Source organism: Hylobates moloch, unplaced genomic scaffold (assembly GCF_009828535.3).
Source record: "Hylobates moloch isolate HMO894 unplaced genomic scaffold, HMol_V3 SCAFFOLD_3, whole genome shotgun sequence".
In the NCBI taxonomy this organism is placed as follows: Eukaryota; Metazoa; Chordata; class Mammalia; order Primates; family Hylobatidae; genus Hylobates; species Hylobates moloch.
The window spans coordinates 107,191,436-107,209,673 of record NW_026652278.1 but is presented as its reverse complement, the minus strand read 5'-3'; the positions used below and the strand labels follow the sequence as shown (position 1 = coordinate 107,209,673).

At 39.8% G+C, this 18,238-nt stretch overlaps 1 protein-coding gene across 2 annotated transcripts in view; it reads right to left on the bottom strand.

Annotated features, from left to right (window-relative positions):
• The window catches only part of UGT8 (UDP glycosyltransferase 8), a 92,339-nt gene extending 79,179 nt beyond the window's left edge, over window positions 1-13,160 (bottom strand). The window contains exon 1 of one of the 2 annotated variants that reach the window (XM_032146295.2): window positions 12,614-13,160. The gene's annotated coding sequence lies outside the window, so the exon portion shown is untranslated. Of the gene's footprint in view, window positions 1-6,116; window positions 6,123-12,613 lie in introns of those variants that run through there. The other variant, XM_058436693.1, reaches the window with a different exon arrangement.
• Window positions 13,161-18,238: the final 5,078 nt, after the last annotated feature.

Below are 18,238 nucleotides of genomic sequence, written 5' to 3'. Positions count from 1 at the left end.
CCCGTCTTCTGCGTCGCTCACGCTGGGAGCTGTAGACCGGAGCTGTTCCTATTCGGCCATCTTGGCTCCACCTCCTGTCTTCTAATATCTATGTGTGTATATATATATATATATATATATATATGGATATATATGGCTATTTTATTACATATATATCTAATAATTAGATATTTTATATATCTAATATCTATGTGTGTGTGTGTATATATATTTATATATGGATATATATGGCTATCTTATCCTACAGAATGAGATGTGGGTTTCTATTTCTGCAATTCCCCAAGACTAGCCTGGTACAGTTATCTCCACGCATCTGCATCATGTGATAAACATTCAGCAAACAATATGGAAATTATTTGTTTTGATTCTGATCCCATCTTTACACAAGTGAGAAAAGTTTCATAAATCATACAACTGAGGTTATCTGAGGCTTTACAGTCTAACATGTATACATTTTATTTTAAAAAAATACAAAACAGCAATTGACATTTTAAAATGTTTTGTTAGGACTCTTCATAATTCTCTTTTACTGGGATTTTAATTAGTAGAATACAGCAAGTGAATCTGGAGAATATCCAGATCAAATTTTCATCTTCTTCTGCAATGAAACATATTCACATGTAGGAGAAACAGCTTTTCAATACAACATTACTAGAGATTCTTAAGGCTACAGTAATGTTGTAGAATCACAAAAGCTCATGGAATTATTTCCCCCACTAATTAAGATATCCTTTCTTTACTATCACTAGTTTAAATGTATTTTTAACATTTATATTAAGAGTCACAAAATAAATTTTCATGTAATGTCTCAAACATGTTTTCAGGACAAAACTGGCGAAACATAAACAAGCAAATCAGAACAAGAAACAAAACTCTAGGTATTTTCCTATTCAATTCCTTGAAGGTCTTCACAGGTGAACAAATAACAAACTTCCCTATTTTATAAAATTCTACCATCATCACTAGGACAAGGTTGTATTAGATAGGTTGAGTATTAGATAAAAAACAGCAGTTATCTTAATCCCCAGACGTGGAAAAATTTTGATAGTTTCTGCAGAAAATCAGAATGAATTTCTTGATGTTCCTTTACTAGCAGGTAAGAATGTACAATTTTGTGTCTTCTAAGTTTCTATGATTATAACAGATATTCACCACAATGAGGCAAGTCCAGAGAAAGTCTCTTGTATATCATTGCCATTGTCTTGTGAAAATAAGATAAATATATTTAAACATTGACACAATATGTTTGTGCCAAAATGATACCAAAATTTTAAAAACCATATATTTTCATTAAATAAATGAGTCGCAATTTAAAAACTAAAGATAGGTGATTTCAAACCCCTCATTTGTAGAGAAAGGGGCAAAGTCTCTATGGGGTGGTTGTCTTTGCATTACACAGCTAGTTCAGTTATTCGCTGGCAGAGTCGGAACTAGCATTCAGGTTTCCTAGGCCCTAATCTAGCATCTTCTATCTGTACCATATAAACACCCTCCAAAGTTGTCACTGCCATATGTCAGATAATAGTTTGACTTTTTATTGAATTCTGTGATACAGGAATCAAAATAGCAGTCTTTGTAAAGCCTTGGTTATGACTTTATTAAACTTTTATACTGTAAAGCCTTAGATACTTAGACTATGAAAAAATTACAATACATTTTGGCTCTAAGACAGAAGATTTCTAGCATATATTAGGTTACTTATTAAATGAATGACTGAATTAATTCTAAATGTTACAAATACTCACTGTACAGGCCACCAGGAAATCAACATGTCTGGTTCAAAATGTCTCCCCTTCAGTCTCCCTTTGGAGGGAGTAGTAGGGGTAGAATAAGGACAGGACTGCATTTAAATAGTATTAAAATAAGCTACATCATTTTTGCTGGCAAAAATAATGGTCAAAAGTATAAAGCATTTAGAGCCCATATAGAGGCTGGACAACCAAATCCTAGTGATGGGCAGATGCCTATCCCATTTCCACTCTATCCAATCCCTCCGCCACACAAATTTGTAAAGGCAATCACTAGGATCCCTCCTCTGAATTCCCTACAAGAGACAGAAAAATTATCTCCAGAAAAGCAGAAGGGAGAGAAAAAAAGCAAGGAGAAAGCAGGACAGCCAGAGGACCTTGTTTCTGTATATGGCATATAGTTTAGAAGTTTGAAGAAAAAGTATATTCAAAGCATATATTCAGATAAAGTCTAACTGCTTAAAAGAATATAATGACCTCTCAAATGCCTTCAAGAATTATTTAAAACTGGCAAATTAAACAGACAAGCATTACTTCTGATTAATAATCTTACCTAGCTTATCTCTTTTTTTTTTCTTTTTACTTTAGCTGAGGAATTTTCTTAAAATGTATTGTTTTTTTAAGAGACAAGTTCTCACTATGTTGCCCAGGCTGGAGTGCACTGGCTGTTCACAGGCATGATCTCCACAGCACACTACAGCCTGAGCTTCAACTCCTGACCTCAAGCAATCCTCCCATCTCAGCCACCAGAGTAGCTGGACCTCAGACCTGCACCACTTCACCTGGCTTAAAATATATTCCTATTCCTATTGCTCTGCTCAGAGGGAGATGGAAAGGGAGATATTCTGACCAGAAGAATTCAGCAATTATCAAAGGAGGAAATAGGCACAAAGAATGGAAAAAAGAATTATTCATGGGCTGGTGCTTTGATTTAATTGCTATAAAAGGTCTATGGGGAAGTGGGGAGTTGGACAATTAGAATGCTTCCTAAGTTATCTTCCTCATGCATATAATCATTATTTTCTCCAACTATCGTTTCATGACATTAGGCATACTTACATTGAAATGTAAATACAAAATAAAAACTAAATACAGTTAATTATCACCGTGATTATTTTCTTTTATTAGCATTACCTAGAATTAGTTGTGAAAGAACATCCATCTATTAGAAGCCCCAGGTAAATTTAAAAAAGAAAACTTACTAAACCATTATAATTTTATAGTAGAGTTCCATGGAACTATTATATAATCTTTCTATATATCAAACTTTTTTTTCCATTGTGACTAAATAATGTAGCAATCCCTATAAGATATGTTGTTCCTATATGGAACACCTTGTTTAAAAAAAACAGGGGCCTGTTTCAAGTTTGAATGATGCAGTTCTGGAAAAAACAACAGGAAAAAATCAGAATACGTATAGAAAATCAGGAAACTTACCCTTAACTGCCTCGTGACAAACTAAAGATACCATTCAATCGTATTTGAATATCTTCTCTCTGATCAATAGTGTTTGTCCAAGGTATATGAGGAGACAAGAGACTCCACCCTCTAAGAGTTCATACTCTTCTTAGAGGGAGAATGAAACCTAATTGCTAACATCAATATATGTACAAATCAAAATCACAGAAAAGTGACAGAGACTGGGAAGCCACAGTCTGAGGTGGGACTTGAGTGTCAAAACCTTGGGTGAGAATTTGGAAGTGCAGAAGAAAAAAAAGGCAGGACATCTCAAGCGGGGGGATATCCTGAAATGAATGCCCCAGTGGGTAAACAGAATAGAATCCTATTGAGCAGTATGAGAAAATAAATAAGTCTGATCAGAAAGCAGCTAGAAAATAGAAAGCCTCGAAAGCCACTCTAAAAATTTTGGATCCTCGTGTGAAAATAAACGCATAGTCAAATCACACTCAAAGAAGGCAAGTGGGTCAGTAAGGACAAGTGACTGATGGTTATGGGCAGTAGGAGGTAATGGAAGGCCCAGGTAATGGTGAAAATGAGTCATTCAGTACCATTGGTGAAGAAGTGATGTGGGACTACACCAAGACATCAGGAGGTGAATGGAAAGACTCAGGCAAGGGAAGAAGGTCTTCATGAAGGACATAGTGATCAAATTAGGAATAGATTAGATAAAAAGGGTAAAAAAGAGTGAATTCCACAACACCAAAATCTGTCTTTGAAGACTGAGGCAAATGGGGATGTCAGATCTGAGTTAGGAAGTTGAGCTGGGAACTCTAAGCTCTTGAGAGTATAGAAGAAATCACAATTAGAAATACAGATTTTTGAATCATCTATATATAAATAAAAATCCAGTCTATGAGCATGAATAACTACACCAAAGGAGTGAGAATAGAGAAAAGGAGAGTTGCTGAGACAAAAGATGTTAATAAAAATTCCAAGAAGGAAGAAGAGGCACAACCAAAGATCAGATGGGGAGTTATCATTACAGATGAGAAAGTGGAAGGAACTCTCAAGGAGCAGGGAAGAAGCATGGAGCAAAGGAGGAGATTACTGAGGACTACAGAGAGACTACTTAAAGATAATTTCAGTGGGATCAAGGTTCAGCATTCCCAGAACACGAGGCAGGTGGTGAGCTATAGTTCAAGAACCTGTTCTAGGCAAGAAGCTTTAGTTTTAACACCAAATTCCCCGGACTGGATTGTCATTTTGACTTCAAAAGGTTACTTGGGAGTCTATCAAGTTATGAGCTGTAAAATGCTACTACCTATAGGGCTATGCTTCAGGGGCAGAATGAGGACTAAACAGTAGAAATATATGTGTAATAGATTTGCAAACTACAACAAAGCTGTATGACTCTAACACTTTACTAGGGGAGACCAAGTAGTATATCTAATATAAGATTAGTGTCAGAGATGGTTAACTATAACATTTTCCCATCAACATTCCTAGTAAACTTCAGCCCTGCCCTGGCAAGATGTTCCTTATTTTGGACATTGAGGACCACAGGCATGTGGGGTTTTTTTGTTTGTTTTAATTAAATTCCTTCTCAGATCAATACCATGGTTTCCTGCTATAACACACCCAGTTTACATAAAGCCCAGATGTGACACTGAAACACTATTCTTTTCTTCTTGAGCTTTTTTTTCCCTCCATTGTTTTTCCCTTCCTTCTCCCCATCTTGTCCTTATCCCCTGCTTCTAACTTACTTCCCCTTCCAGTTTCTCTCTCACTTTATCGCCATTAAGATAAATTCTCACAAATGTCTACAAACTATTTTCAAAACCAAGAGTCAGTGATTAGCATGAATATTCCTTAAAACAGTTTTACTCTTGGCCTTTATCCATACATTTGACCATTCTTCCCTCCTTTTGAATAGACAGGCAAACCTGTTTGACTAGTTTTCCCCTAAGAGCTGCTCCCCAGAATGGCTTGATGAGAACAACTCAATAGGGACAGCAGCACAAATGCAAAATCTATGTAAAACACAAGGGCCTTCTTCATAAAGAGAACCCAGAGGAAGGGCCTGCTGCAGAGCAATAACTGCCTAGTCTTAGAGCAGCTCTCTCAAAGCAGGAAGACACCACCACTGAATCACTCATTCCGTTGCTAGTAAAAAAGTTTTAAGTAAAATTGAATTCTTCCTGTTGATGCCTCTCCTCTGAATAATGAATATTATGAGGATGAGGGAGAATCAGATTAAGACTTAAGTGTAGAAGTTTAAAAAATTCCAACAGATGAGACTATATTCAAGATGTGTTACAGAAGTGTGTCCAAGTTTGTTGTTGTTGTTGTTGTGTGTGTCTGCTTAATTAAACCCATTAAAAATTTCAAATTTGCAAAGCAGGTATTAATAAAATCAGAATAGGATTTTTTCTATGGTAAATTGTATGCTGATATTGCTTTAAATTTCAAAGTCCCTGAGTATATTTAACATATAATGTGCTTTAATGTCACTAACCACAATTTTTTTCTGTAAACTATTTCTAACATACAGAAAAATATAAAGATTAACATAACAAACATCTGTATGCCCATCACTTAATATTTAAGAAGTGTTAAATGTTTGCCCTATTTTCTTAAATTCTATAAATGCGACTTAACTTATAAAAGCTGAGTTTATATACAGCTTTTCAGGAAGCTATTACAGAACATATAGCATATTTGCACACTTGATTCTACTTTGTAAATTCATGTGCACATTATTTAAACTTAATATTTCACTTGGAAGAAAATTAGCCCCATAATTTTTACTTATTAAAGCAAGTTACAGCTTAGTGTAATAACTAAAAAGTCATGATTTTGTGTCTTGAAATATTTTGAGTATTAAATTTCTTCAAAACAATTAAAAAGTACAAAATGATTTCACAAATATTTTGTTGTATAATATTCCCAAATCAAGCAAGTATTTACCGAATCAGATATGAATGTAAATTTCTTTAATGAACTTGACTCCTTGCAGATGCATTTCTGTTATTTATATCAAGTCAATGGAAATAGATTATACCTTCAAAATAAAATCAATATAGTGATTATTCCAAATTAAAACTTCAGATAAATAGTACAACGCTACAAGAAAACAGTATCTCTGAAATGTTCCTACTATACATCTTTCTATCTAATCTAAATGTTTTAATATTTACATAAATGTCCATCCAGAGAATACAAACTGACCTACACTGTCCTAGATGCCCTGCCATTCATAAACCAAAGGTACCATTTTTATTTTGGCTACGCACTCCTAAATACTTACCTAAGTGTGGCATTCTGTATAAGTCAATTTCAACTTGGCATCTGTTATCTCTGTAAGGGAATGCTGAGCATGACAATATATAGTCTAAAACTGAGTTGGTGAATATACAACATGGAACTAAAAGAAATCCTAAACCGAAAATCACCTGCTTAGATTACTATGCTTTACAAATAACAGGACCACAAATAATGAAGGACTAAGCACAGTGGGAAAAAAAGAAAAGCACTGAAACACAACTGCAAAATAGAGAGGTGCTGATAACGAAAAGTATGGCTAGCGATTTTCAGGTAAAGAATATGATCAAATATTAAAACTATAGATATAAAATTCATTTCATCTTAAAAATATGGAATATCTAATTTTGTTTTATTCAACAAACATGTATTGGGACAACAAATTTTTATTATATGCCTTATAGCCAATTAGTAAACAATATGCACTATGTGCAATTGTTGGTTGAGTCCCAAACCAGTGCATAGATGTAAACATTTTCTCAAATTATGCAGTAATTACAGAGTAAAAAATTTATATACATATTAAAATAGAAATCTAATTTAAAATGTTTATTCATCTCTAATATAAAGCATCACTTCATCCAAACAGAAAATCCTAGGAAAAAACTAGGTATATTTAAATATTACCATAGTAGTCTAAATTGGAAAAAAAAAAAAGCAAACAAACCTCTACAAATCAGTCCTTCCCCTATTACACAGGCTAATAATTATTTTTCACATGTTGATTTTTAAGACCCTATGAGGTATAGATGTGCCTTCGGAATCATCAAATATTAAATTACATTTTGTTAAATTTTGAAATCATCTGTATTGTTTTCTGAGTTTGTTTTCAGCTAATACTAAAATGTATAATCAATGTCCTTATAGATTACCTAAGGAACTAGAACACACTTAAAATACTAAGAGTACTTTAAACAAGACATTAGAAAACTGTAGGTTTAATTACCAGGTGCTTTTTAAACACAATGTATATGCCACCAGACCCTCCCAACTGGTGGAAGCATGGATTGTCCTGAGAAACCCAACATCTCTGCAACGCTCTTGAGGCAACTTCCACTCTCTTTTCAAGGACTTTTGTTCAGTTGGCTCCCTCTGCTCCCTTCAAAACTTTCAATGGCTGCTATTCTACTGGCTTCTAACCAAAAAAGTCAAAAGTATGATCAAATTTTCATCTTAAAAATATATTTTCAATCACTCTCTGTGAATTCTGAGAGCAAGTACTTGTGAAAGCAAAAATCACTACGGCCCTTCTAATCACAAATCCAAGTCCTGGTTTCCATAAAACAGGTAGCATTTGTTAAACACAAACGAGTAACCTCCCAGGCATTGTGCTTGATAGATTTTATCTCATCTGATCCTCACAGTAGCCCTATAAAGTAGGTGCTTCTCCCCCCATTTGGTAAATGAGGAAATGAAACTAAATTGTGAGCTCAAGGTCACAGAGCTATTTGGGGCTCGAGAGGGCGTGGGAACCGAGACTGTCTAATACCCCCTCATTTCAGTACCTGACCTTCTCGCTTTCTGAAATTTTCTCATTTTTCATCTGCTTTTAAAAGTTATGCCCTCCTAATTCTCCTTTTGCCTCTCTTGTTCTGTACCTTCTCATTTTTCTTTATTGCTTCCTATTTCTCTACCCAACTCTGAAATTTTAGGATCTCCCGAGGCCTCTGTTTCCCTATTAACTTTTGGTACTTGCCCTGGAAAACCTATCAACTTTCACGGTTTATAATTACCTATACACTGAAAACTCCTAAATGTTTCTGTGTGTCTATCCATTTATCTACCTACCATTTATCTACCTGCCTATCTACCCCAGGACCTCTGTGGTCAGAACTCACATACAATGATTCACTGGACACACATCTCCAGTTCGATTTTCTATAAGCACTTCATGTTCTACATGTCTAAAACTGAACTCTATCACTCTTGCTCTCAAATCTAGATCTCCTTTTAAGTTCCTATCCCATCCTCCTATACCACCCACTCCCAATCCTCCAACCAAATTGGTCACCTAATCTTAGAGGTTCTACCACCTGAATATCGTTGTAACCAAACCCCTTTTTTTCATCCCACTGCCAACACTTTGGTACAAGGACCTCAACCTCTCTTACCAAAGCCACCCCAATATCTTCTAAACTACCATTCAAATCTCACATTCCTCAGATCCATCCTTCTAGATTGCTGTAAGAGCTGTTTTCTCATCACCTAGCTCCTCTGTTTAAAACAACCTTGAACTGAAAAAAGTCCATACTCCTGAGGATGGCAAACAGCCCTCCATGATCTTGCTCCTGCCTCCAGTGATTCATCTTTTATGTCACCCTCTAAGAAACTCTCAAATCTCCTGTCCCCACAAAGAATTGACCACTTCCAAATTTCTGCTCAGGGTACTGTGTGTGTATCTTTATCACGGCACTTACAGAACAGCCAGCAACATACTGTAGATATTGAAAAGAGCCTGTTTCCTCCTTGTCTCCCCCTTTTAAACCTAGAGCCCTCCCAGGGCCTTAATTGTATGCACATCCCCAGAGCACAGTGCTTGGCACACAGTATGCTTTTAACAAATATTTGTTGAATAAAAGAATGAATGTTTGTGAAATGCTTCAGATTAAGGAGATCTGATTACCACTGTTTTCAAGACCAAATTAAACCATTTTAATCATATTTATTTGATTATGTACCTCCTCCATAAGTAGATTTGCAAAATAATATTTAAATAATTCATGTAACCTCAAGTATGGTTAGCAGGATTCTGAAATCATACTTCTTATTCTGGACTTCCAAGGTAGAAAAATATTAACTACACTACATTACAGTTAGTAAGTTTCAATGGCAGAAAGTAATATGTAAAATATTCTAGTATACATATTCCTAAACAAAGACAATCTGGCCTGTCATAAAAAACTAAACTTTTCTTTAAAGGCTGCTTCAGTTTCTCAGAAACACCAAGATTTTCCAGAAGACTGAACTGTCTGAAATTAAGACACCCTCCTAAAGATCTCATACACAAATTTTTTCTATAAAAGGTACATTAAAACCTTTTATATAGAGGTCACCCTTCTGGAAACCTAAACATTTCAGCTCACAGTCCAAACCACAAATAAAGCACGTAAACAGAAAGTGTCTGTCACAAAGTCTACAGGATTTACACTCAGGCAATAGCCCACATCATTTAATGGAAAAAAAGACAACAGATAATATAGCAGCAGGGCCCACTCAGTCTGACAGCAACAGAAAGTGATAGCCGATAACAGAAAGAGGATCCAGAAAAAAAAAAAAAAAAAAAAACAACATAAAAAGAAGCATGGTACTTCTGTCTCCATCCTAGTATTTCAACCCAGCAGGCTGAGACCATTTACTATAAACAAAAACAGCTCTATACACCTCAGCGAATAGCACTATTCAATTCTTTATGAATTCATAAAGACAACCCAACAAGAAAGAATAACTTATATCCAATATTCTCCAAGGGAACAAGGAAGACAGTAAGATTTAGAAATTGCTTGTGGGTTATAATGGCTCTTTTTTTTTAAGTTTCAGTAATAAACGGTGTGAAGAGTCAGCTACCTAGAAAATGTGCTTATGTAAATAAGTACCAATGCAGATGATGTCAAATAAATGAGAGATTATATCTTGCATAAATAACCAAAAGTTCTCACTCTCCAAGGATATCTTAGAAATTCCCAGGTGTATGTTGGAAAATCTTAGTATGAATTAAAAAGCAACAAATTGATATTATTTGATAAACAGGGGCATGATTTTAAATAGCATTTGAGGATTGAAGGTGGGATTTTTAGCAATATTTAAATGGTAATGAAGGCTGATAGTTGTTCATAAGGTGCAATAAAATGTTTTAATTTAAATTACTGGGAAATGTAAACTGTCAAAATCTTTAAACAAAAAGTAGTTTTTATCCAAAAAAATTGTCATAAGCATCTTTATTTACTGCATTGGTTTATTTATTCTAAGATGCGTACCAAACTTAAATACAACAAGCATAGTCCTCTGGAAATCTTAGATTTAAAAAGAGTTTGAATCTGTATAGTAGTATTACCTGGAAAAAGTCAGAAGTATAGTTTCTGCTCAGTTATCCCCAACCTCCTAATAGAGTATCAAGCCTTTACTAACTATCGGGGCACTATGCTTTATTGTAGTTTTTAAAGACCTGTATAATACTAAGTCACACAACACTAGATGTCAACTTAACCTTGTAGGTGGCAGGCAAATCATACAATACTAGAGTGTTTTTCTCTGGCATTATCTAGAGTAGTTGCTGAACACAGACACATTCCTAAAGCAAAACCTCAAACTATCAAGAGATAGTTTCTATAGGAGAAAACTAAGCTGGCTAAGATTTAATTCAAGTAACACAAAGTTCTGGTCTCCTTTACCATATAATATTAAGATGCATGACTCTAATCTTAAAATCTCCTGGGGACAAAGTATGGTTACTCTTAACACTTAAAATATTGGTTAAAGACAACTATTGGGTACTGGGCTTAACTGAGTGATGAAATAATATGTAAAACAAACCCCTGTGACATGTGTTTACCTATGTAACAACCCTTCACATGTACCCCAAAACCTAAAATAAAAGTTTTTAAAAAAGAAAAGAAAAAAGGGCACTTTCTATCCTTCCTTCAAATGGTGGTCATTTTTTTCTGGGGATACGTCAGAAGCACGCCAATTCTGAGTGAATATAGACGTTTTTGAACATGAAATTATCAGAAATGATAACAACAATTTGGCATCTAGCCAAACTGCCTAACATTCACGTCATTGATACTGAAAAACTGGTAGTACAAGGTGACAGCCTGAGGGGGCTGAAGATTTTTGGAGTATTTGGAGTAGTGTGGTTTTTTTCTAATTTTTACCAATAGGACCCCCAGAAATAAAAGACTCTATCGTCATTGCTAACACTGGCTCATAATAAAGGTGATTCTCCAGAGCACGCCTGGTTTGATACCGCCACCCACTCCTTCCCTTGGCGACATTTTCTGCTGAGTACGCCTAGTTACCGCAATCCAGCCATTCGCGTTAGTTCTCAGAACTCTCACAGAAGTTCTTTACCTTCTCTCTTCTCCCCGCCTTGATGCTGAAAGGTGATGGGAACTCGCAGTACAGGTACAGAGGCTATTCCTTTCCTAAGGAAGTGCTGCACAATGGCAGGTTTACCGTACTCAATTTTATAAACCCTCAATTAAACCAGCGAGTTTGCAATATAGAGATTGGGTACCCCGCCCGCCTCCTCGGATTGTCCTTTTGCCCCGACGCACTGCATCTACTTGCACTCTCCGATGCGGTTTGCCTCCTTCAAATCCAAAACACACGTCCCAGGCTCCCTCGCCGCTCCTCCAGTCCATGGACGGCGCCCTTCTTTTTGCCAGCAGCGCGTCCTTCTCTCCCCGCCCGCAGGCGCTCACCTCTTCTCTAATCCCGGGGGCCCGCACAGGCTTCTCTAATGCAAGGGCACCCCGTACCATTCCCAAATCGGCGCGGGGACCCGTGAAACCCTGCCACCACTGTACACTGTCCATTGTCGAGGGTCGCGCGGGCACGCGGAAACGGCGGGCCCCGAAAAGTCTCAGAGAGCTTGTACAGCCCCAAGACATTCCCCACCCCCAACACATCCCGCACTTGTTCCTCCTCAGGGGGAAGACGGAGTAAAGGGGAGTTGAAGAGGTCCCGAAGCTCCTCCTGGTCCCCCACCTCCATCCCTGCCCTGGCAGCTGGCTCTGGCCTCTGGGCTCGGCGGTGCCCATCCCTTCAGGGGTCAAGTACAAGGTCCTCGGCCGAATCGCCTCCCCGTAATACCCTCCCTCTGCCTTGGGCGCACAAACGCGAGAGAACCCTCGAACGGATGCCATATGGGAGAAACAGGATTGCTGGCGCTATCAGGGACCAGCCTAAAAAGATCTCCTTCACATCTCCCTCAACCCCTAGCCTTTCTCCCTACCCCGCCAACCTCCACTAATCACTTCTAACTTCCTCAGCCCAACCCTATCTGTGCTTTCTAATTCTTACACCCCCGCCCCTAGACAGCAGCCATTCACCCGGCACTCACCTCAGGGAGCAAACAACGCCCCTCTCCTGCACCCAGCCCGCCCCCCTTCCGCCCGCTGGAACGGCGTGGTCCCTCCGCTCACCTCGTCTCTTGGCTGCCCCGCGCGAGTTTGAGTGTGTGTCTGCCGCGTAATTGTATCCGGGACAGAAGGGACCTGTGTTTGTGCGCTGAATCAGGTGTCGCCGCCTTCGGTGGTTCGGAGACGTAAGGGAGGCTTCGGAGTTAGCGTGTTGGCTAAGGAGGGCTCTCTGGGTTCACAGTTGATAGCAATGCTTTATCCGTGTCCTCCCTCGGGTCCGCGGCGCGCCTGCTCGTCCACAGCTCCCAGCGGGCGGCCAGGCCCCCCGCCCCCCAGCCGCGCCCCGCCCTGCGCGCGGCGAGCAGAGCTGGAGCGCGCCGCTGTCCTTCCGTACTTGGCTCAGCGGGGCACGACACTGGCCGCCACGCGCTCAGCCTAGCATCACTCGCCTCTGACTGCGAGCGCCTCCAGCTCCCCCGGCTGGGGCATGGATGCAGACGCGCCTCCGTACCACGCGCTCGCAGGCTGGGCGAGGGGCAGCACGCTGGGATCCGGCCAGTCGCCCGCTGAGCGCGGTTGGCTTGCAGGCTGGGACTTTTCGCGAGCCCTCTGGGCGCTCGAGTTGCGAACTCTGACACCGGCACGTGGCCCCGCCCACTCGTCCCTCTCTGCGAGGCGTGTCCCGCGTCCTTTCTGCCACCACCCACGTAGTCCTTGTGCCCGCCTTTTATCATCAAGGCGGCTCAGTAAGCTCTGCGTGTTGATATCGCGCCTTTTCTCATCTTCCTACCTTTCCTGCCTCACTCCTGCTGAATCCGTTCAAAAGTTATACTTGGGCAAGTGGGTGGAGGAGTTAGGAAAATTAAGAGAGGGATGCTTAGGTGAGTAGGTACCTACCTGCACTGCCGCCAACCCAGGCTTCAATTCTGGCTCTCTTGAAGCGGAAAGCGTTAAAAAACGCGAGTTTGGGGATCTTGAAAAAAAGTAAATAGGGTTGCTGGGCTGAATTAACATCCCTCCTCTCAAGCTCCTGCTGAAAGGGCCATTCATGCTTTTCCTGGTTGAGCCTGTGGCGACTTTATTCTGACGAATCTGCCTTTGCCAGCCCCATAACCTTGCCAAGTTGGCGTCTTGTCCAGCAAGCAACTGTGCCCAAGGAAGTCTCTCTGTGGCGCCTCAGACCTGAGAGGCCGAGTGTCTTTGAGCGCCTGAGGTAGATTGTGAGTTTCATGAAAACCGAGAAAGTCTAAGAGTGTGCGTGTGTGTAAGATATTTTATATATATATCATATATATTATATATATAATATATATAATACAATATATAATAATATAATAATAATATATAATATAATAATATTATATATATATAACGTGAACTGAATTGTTTATTGTTTATGTTTCATGTCGAGCATAAATTCCAGAAGCTAAGATGCTGCCATAGCACACAAACGTTATGTGTTTAAACGTTGGAAATCAAAAATGCCATGTCAGATCGTTCTGTCCTTGTTCCAAAGTGAGATTCAGAAATAGGTTGGGATTTTCTGCCCTTAGATAAGAAAACGGAAATTATATTTTACTGTATATGTTATCAGTTAATGATAAATAAAAAAACTAATAACTGCTGTTATTATAAAATCCGTATGCTCAAGAATGTTCACCAATGGAGAGATCTTCAAATGCCATTTCAAAAAAGAAAGTGCACTTTTCTTCTTTGCAGATTAGGAATTTGAACATATTCCCTGTGCAAAATGCAGGGAATATTTTCACAGCCTTTGTACCTGATTATCATACTCTCTATTTATTTCTTATTTAAATTGCACTAGAAAACCTAAAGTAAATGAAATGTAACATAATAAAGAAAAGAGAACTTAGACATTTACTTTAAAAGCTTTATTTCTCAAGGGTCAAGCTTCAGTTTCAAGCTACTGTTTGATGATGCATATGTAAATTCTTGGTAAAAACTTGATCATTTGCAATTAAAACAACTTTTTTCTTTTATTTTATAAAAATGTTTAAAATTGTTTCGCCACATCCTTGCCCTTAAAATGGTGTAAACTGACCATTGTGTAAGGTTTTTGTCAGATTTTTGGATAGAGGAGTATATATTATGTGTAGATATGTCCATGTTTATTGTTTCTCTGATCGACCTATTGTTGTCCATGTTAAATACTGATTATTGAATTTCTCACAGCTCTACACAGTAAGGGTGTTCCATAATGTAAAACAAGTTTAGTCAATCATCGTATCAATAGTTGAAATACACTTTTGGAGTCTGAAATGATAAAAGCAAGAAATCAGTGAGGTTCACTTCACCACCCCACCCCACTTTTCCTTTTTTTAATGCTCCCACCTTTAATTGTTAACATTATTGACTAAATGGCTGAATAAATGAATAATGAAAACATTTGCTACTTCTCTTTAAGGAAGGATGCATATTTTCCATATTTAATGCATCCTTCAAGGTGTCATCCAGATTAAACAAGATTTTCCCTGTCATTTTTAGTTTATAGAATGTTGAATGGGAAAGCATAGCCTGCAGTGAGAAAGTTTCAGCCAATGTGGAGTATGGTATTAAAATTCCCTCATTATTTCTGTGGACCATATATATCAATATTCTCAACTGTTATTTTTTTCAGAAATACTTGTTATAATTATTCACCCCATATAACTTTATTGGGAAATATAAACAACCGTATGTGAGATATTATATAAGCTTTTAATCATTCACCATTAACTCTGGGATCAGACTCCCTAGAATTTGAAGAAGGAATTAATGAAATCAAGTGTAACTTAATAGTAGCATTGATAGAAATTTTAAAATCCTCTTAAAGTTTCTGCAAAGTGTGATCCCCCCTTACACTCAAGTTAAAGGAGAATGTTAACAGCCTGTCTTGTCTCTGTGCACAATGGACCTTATCTATACTCCCCAACTCCAAATTCCTCAAGTTTATTACAGGCCAGCGAGCTCCTGCACAGCTGCAGAGTCACAAGACCAATAAGTTTAGGTTGCAAGACATGTCTTTCTCAAGATGTAAGAAATGTTGTAGTACTTGATTAACTACCTTTGTTTCTCGCTTCTGTAACTTACTTCCCGCCTCACGTAGTTCCCACCTTAAGATGTTTAAAAGTAGGAAAAGCCCTTAGTTTGGGGCTCATACTTTCTGGACATATGTCCGGCTGGGCTGGTGATCACCTTAATAGACTCTCCTGAACCTTTTTCAGTCTCTCCAGTCTTTGATTGTCTTATAACATTTCTGGGGGCTCATCCAGGATTGGAGACGGCACATTTTTCTGTCTCCTTTGCCTGTGGGCTAGAGCCCCAGGAGAGGGGAGATCTGGGGTCCTTGGCACCGCCAGGAGAGTTTCAGCCCAGAAGGAGAACTGCCCTCCCGCGTTCTGGGGCCTTCCCCTGACAGCACAAATGGAACCAGTGGAAGGGGTGCAGGACGGTCACAGGAGCAGCGCGCAGACATCTGAAACACGGTAAAGTTTGGGCCCTAAGACAAGACCCTTCCCATAAGGACGGAAGGGGAGCCTAATCACCTCCCAGGGCATGATGACTAATCTGACCCGAGGGGGTTGGGACAATGGGAGAGGCCCACTGATTTGGACAAAACTCATGCCCTAACCGACACCAGATGCAGGTGGGGCTCGCAAGTTGGTCAGAAAGGAAAACAGTTCCAGGGACAGGGGAAGTGTGTGAAAGTGTGTGAAAGAGACAGTCTCAGGAGAGACCAATGCAGGGCGTGACATGGGGAGGCACAGATCTCTTAGTGTGGACTGTGTGCTCTGAGGCGAGTGTGGGAAAAAACAGAACTAGAACACTGCATACAGCCCATAGGACCAGCTTTATGGCTGCAGCTAGCTGTAACAGGAATTAAGGCACTCTCCTGGCTAAGCAGCATCCACCGTGGCTGCAGCTAGCTGTAACAGGAATTAAGGCACTCTCCTGGCTAAGCAGCATCCGAACTTCCTGTAATAGGACCTGGTCTGGTGGATCCAAGAGTGAAAGTGACAGTGAAAGCATGCCGTGAGGGAGGAAATGGGAGGAAAAGCATCAAAGCCTACTCCTATAGAGTGCATGCTGAAAAACTTTTAAAAAGGTTTTAATGGTGATTAAATGGTTAAGCTAACTCCACAGAAACTGCGAACCCTTTGTGAGATAAACTGGCTATCTTTTAATGTAGGGTGGCTGGCCGAGGGGACAGTACACAAGGAGCTGTCTTTTAATGTAGGGTGGCTGGCCGAGGGGACAGTACACAAGGAGCTGTCTTTTAATGTAGGGTGGCTGGCCGAGGGGGCAGTACACAAGGAGATAATTGGCCAAGGGTTTCAGGTAGTCACCGGGCTTGGAGAATAGCCCAGGCACCCAGATCAGTTCCCATATATAGACTCCCAGCTAAGTGTAATTCAGACCCGCCCTAAGTGGCTGCAGACCTGCTTTGAGACCTACTGTCAGACTCTAATGGTCTGGACAAAACCAGGAACCATAGAAAGAGACTGCAAGTCATGAGAAAAAGAAAAAGAGTCACAGGAAAAGCAGAAAAAACCTGTCCTACAGGCCCCACCTGAAGAGTTAGAAACTCTACTCCCTATGCACCAATTTATCCATCTTTGGCAAGGCTTAGACAGGAGGCTCAGACTCAGAAGAAAGCATCCCTCAGGCAACACCACGCAGAGAGAAGTTAGAGCCCTTACCTGAAAAGCCAAGGGAGGAATTCCAGGGGGATGAGGTTGGCTATCTTAGGTCAGGTCATGCCCAAGCAATGCAGATGCCCCTCTGATAAACATGGGGACAAATATATTTGAATGCACAGAATGAAGTCTAAGGGGGAGAATGGCTCTTCATTTATCAGCCCTTCTCTGCTACTGATCTCTGAAATTGGAGACAACATACTCCCTCCTATACAGAAAAGCCTCAGGCTCTTATAGATTTAATGCAGTCCATTTTCCTAACTCACAATCCTACCTGGGTTGATTGCAAACAACTTCTTCTGTCATTATTTGATATGGAAGAGCACCAAAGAGTTACACAAGCCACCCTCCAGTGGCTGGAGAACAATGTGCCTGCAGGCACAGGAGATATCAGGCAGTATGCACAACAAGCACTCCTGATAGAGGCTGACCCAGGCTAGGACCCTAACCAGGCTCAAGGGCTACAAAGTTTGCAGTGGTATTGAGAGGCACTCCTAAATGGAATAAAGACTGGAGGGAAAAAGGTCACCAATATCAGAAAGGTCTCAGAGGTCCACCAGAAGCCAGATGAAAGTCCCAGTGAATTTTACGAGAGGCTGTGTGAGGCTTACCGGCTTTATATGCCATTTGACCCTGAGGCTGCTGAAAAACAGTACATGGTAAATATGGCATTTGTAGGGCAGGCCCAGGGAAATATCAGGCATAAATTGCAGAAGTTAGAAGCTCCACAGGCGTGAGTGCTACTCAGCTTACTAAAGTGGCTACAAAGGTGTACATTAACCGAGATCAGGAGGCAAAGAAGGAAGCTAATTGGAAGCTTAAGGAAAGGCAGATTTACTGGCAGCAGCCCTCATGGGAAGGGAAGCTGACTTTGCAAGGAGGTGTGGGTGCAGTCGTGAAAGAGGCCAGTCTGGACAGGGATTTAAGAGCTGGCCAAGGCTAGAAAAAGATTAATGTGAATGGTGCAAAAGGAAAGGACACTGAAAGGATG